Consider the following 4325-nt stretch of genomic DNA (forward strand, 5'->3'; position numbering starts at 1 on the left):
TTCTGTATTTGAAAGTTAAATAAAAAAAAATGTAACCCTTTCCTTATATTTTCTCATTACTTTGTGTGAATGTCTATAAAATCTAGCATCTTATATTTTTTCTTTCAGCTTCAAAATCATACTTTTAGTCTTGCAGGCACTCATTTTGGACTTCATTGTGACTGTACTTTGCTTCCCTTTGAATGGTACCTCCCCAAAGAACTGTGCCCATAGTAATTACAATATACAGTACACGTCAAACACCAAAATTGTCACTTTCAGCTAAATTGTGCTCACATAAAAACCTGTAGCTCCTAAAATGAAATGTTACATGCTGCATACAAGAACACACTCAGCAACTTTACTTGGTAATTAACATTCCATTGATAATTCATGTAACATTTAAGGCTATGTTTTCTTATTCTATATCCATTTGTTGTATGTGTTTTTATTTCTTGTAAATGATAATTTTAACAAAGAGTTTAATTATCCTGCCTGAACTCTGTCATTCGTCTGAACTGTGCACGGCCTTAACTTTTTTTCTTTTCATGTTGTGACTAACTTGGACCATAGGTGGGTCATGACAATATATATATATATATATATATATATATATATATATATATATATATATATATATATATATATATATATATATATATATATATATATATATATATATATATATATATACAAGCACCCGGACCTGGCTTTGCCAGGCGTGCTTGGCCTACGGCGTTCGCGCCCTGCCCTACGGGCAGTTTTAATGTACCAAAATGGGAAAATAAAAGAGTAACAATAAATTCCATAATTTTATTTAGACCTACTACGATTTTGTACATGAAAAATACATTAAACACATAAGTGGAAATTCAAATCTTCCTTCTCTTTCTAATGATGTCCCTCAGTGAAAGGTCTTTAGAATAATCCACTGTGTAAATTTCTTGGGGCATAATCATGGCTACGGCTTCTTCTGTCTTACTGAAAATTGATCTTGGAATGCACACGATGGATTGATCAGGTTCTTCTTCCCCTATTTGGGAAGGAGTCTTCAAAATCTCCCGAAGGAGTCTTCAGTCTCCAAAAGGAGTCGTCAAAGTCTACTGACGTTGTCGTCAAATTCTCCCCTCGTCTCTCTCTCTGTTTCTCTTTCTCGTTAGGTCAATCATAAAGGCAATAAAATTTCGGAAGGTGGTCATAAAAATGCCAGGAAATTTTCAAAACTGAAAAACTTTAGTTATGTATATAGATTCTCTTGGCAATATTTCGTAAAGATTCTCCTAGCAATATTTCGTAAAGATTCTCTTGGTAATATTTCGTAAAGATTCTCTTGTTAACATTTGGTAAAGATTCTCTTAGCAATATTTCGTAAATATTTTCTCATTAATATTTCGTAAAGATTCTTTTGTCAGAATTCTGTAAAGATTCTCTTTTTCTTGTTAGCACCACTTTCTTTTTCCATGGTAATATTAGTGTTTCCCGTGATGACTCATTTCCGGGTTGGGCCTTGCGTAGGAGGTTGGAAGGTTTAGAGAGAAATATTTTTTTATGTTAGTGGAGTGGAGATTCTCTTGGCAATATTTTGTAAAGATTTTCGTAGCAATATTTCGTAAAGATTCTCTTGGTAATATTTTGTACAGCTTCTCTTGTTAACATTTGGTAAAGATTCTCTTGGCAATATTTCGTAAACATTTTCTCATTAATATTTCGTAAAGATTCTTTTGTCAGAATTCCGTAAATATTCTCTTTTTCTTGTTAGCACCACTTTCTTTTTCCATGGTAATATTATTAACGTATTAGATTAACACACGGAGAGCAGCTTAAAGACACGTCTACCCTCTATGAATGCTTATAGGCGTCTGAGTCAGATGTGTCCCTGGGAGTTAGTGTTTCCGGTAATGACTCATTTCCGGAGTAGGAGGTTGGAAGGTTTAGAGAGAAATATTTTTGTATGTATATATATATATATATATATATATATATATATATATATATATATATATATATATATATATATATATATATATATATATCTGTATGTGTGTGTTCATGTAGTTGTATCTTACAGGAAGGGGAGCTATGCTCATGGTGTCCTGTCTCTGTATCTTGCAGTATCTAACTTGTTCTTAAATTTGTGTATGGTTTTTGCACACACTATTATTTCATCCAGTTTATTCCATACATCCACCACTCTCTGGGGAAAGCTATTCTTTTTCAGGCCTCTTCTATAACTTTCCTTTTTGAGCTTCCATGTCCTCTTGTATTTCTTGTATCCCATTTTAGTAAGTCTTCAGTATCAAGAACTTCCACACCTCTCATGATTCTATAGATGGTCAACAAGTCTCCTTTTTTTTTCTTTCTTCTAGGATCAGTAACCCTAGTCTTGACAATCTCTCTTCATGTGACAGTTCTGAAAGTGTGGGAGCCATCTTTGTAGTTGCTCTTTGGATTTTTTCAATTTTCCTTATACTGTATTCTTTTTGGTAGTGGGTGACCATAGTGTCGCTGTGTACCCTAGTCTTGGCCTTATCAGTGTAACTTGTATTTTCTTCACCATTTCTTTGTTCAAGTACATACATACATACATATACCAAGGCTTTTTTCCCCCTTACCAGGGGGGTAGCCAAAAAGGACAAGGCACAAAAACATTCCCACCCATTTCATCCCCGAAAACACTCCACACCCCTCCACCCTCCCTCCCATCTTAGCACCTCCTAGATGACGGTTCATCCCTGCACCCTGTCCACTGCCCTGGGTCAGAAGCAGTGTCGCAGGACACAGCACATCCACAGCAAGGCCGCTTCATTAAATTTTTTCAAGTAAGTAAATGCCACATTTATTGATCTCGCAAGTTGCAGATTTCTCTGGTAGTATATGTCCTTTGTGATGATTACTCCTAGGTCTTTTTCAAATCCCACTTTCTTTACTTCCTTCTCACCGATTTTGTATTGTTCTGATATCCTGTTTTTTTTCCCAAATTTCATTATACTATATTTCTTGATATTGAAGTCCACATCCCACTTCAGATTCCATTCTCTACAGCAACTCACAGTCTATTTTAGTACTCACTTTTCTCAACAATTTTGCATCATCAGCAAAGAAGCTTATGTAATTGTCCACACCCTTGTCCATGCCATTAATATAAATAGGAAACGTTATTGGAGCCAGCACCAATACCTGTTGAACTCCACTAATCACCTATTCCCAAGTAGAACCTTTATCTCTGAACACTACTCTCATTTTTCTTCCATGCAGGAAATCCTCCATCCATTCCAGTAATTTACCTTGTACCCCTCCTCTGGTTTCAGTTTTCCTAATAATTTTCTGTGGCATTTTATCAAAAGCTTTTTGTAGATCTAGGAAAGCACAATTAACCCATCCATCCCTTTACTGTATCATATCTAATACTTTTGAGTAAAAACAGATCATATTTGTGGTACATGATCTTTCCTATCTGAATCCAGTCTCGGATTTAGTGTGTTGTTCTCTTCCAGATTTTCTGTCCATCTATTTTTGACAACTTTTTCACACATTTTGGCTATGGTACTTGTAAGGGAAACTGGTCTGTAATTTGTTGGGTCTTCCTTGTTTCCTCCTTTATATACAGTAGTGGTATGATGTTGGCCTTTTTCCAGTCTTTTGACATTTTTCCTTCCTTTAGTAAACAACTTATTATATATTATGTGTACCAATTCTTCTTAACACTCCCTTAGTATCCAGTTTGCAATTCCATCTGGGCTATGTGATTTCCTGACATTAAGGCTTGTTATTTGGTCCATTGTTTCAGCTAGTGCTGCAACTATTTCCACCATAGGGAGGATCTCATATCTAGCCCTTCATCCCAGTGCCATACCTTTTCTCTAGTGAAAACCGATTTGAAATGTTTACTCATGACCTAAACCATTTCCATATCTTCTGTGTATTCCATGTTCCCCTGGTGTAGGTTCTCTATTTCTTGCTTGTTTTTCAATTTACTGTTCACATATCTATTGAATAGTTTTGGTTGATCCTTACATTTTTGTATTGTCTTTTTCATAATTTATTTTTTCCTTCTCTGCATATTTTCACATATTCCTTTCATTGATATATATTTGCCACTTCCTAGGATTTTTGTCTTTTTTCCATATTTTCCAAGGTTCTCTTTTTTTTTTTTTTGCCTCACTGCACCTTCTATTAAACCAGCACTTTATATATTCCTTTTCCTGTTTTTGTCTTGGTACAAAAGAGGACAGGGGAGTCATATGAGACGTACAAAGAAAAGAAAAGAGAAGTAAAGCAAAAGGTAAAGGAGGCAAAGAGGAGAGCAGATGTGAAATGGGGTAGGAGTATGACAGAAAATTTTGAAA

This window comes from Oratosquilla oratoria, chromosome 44 (genome assembly GCF_046742065.1).
Source record: "Oratosquilla oratoria isolate Oo_2021 chromosome 44, ASM4674206v1, whole genome shotgun sequence".
NCBI lineage: Eukaryota > Metazoa > Arthropoda > Malacostraca > Stomatopoda > Squillidae > Oratosquilla > Oratosquilla oratoria.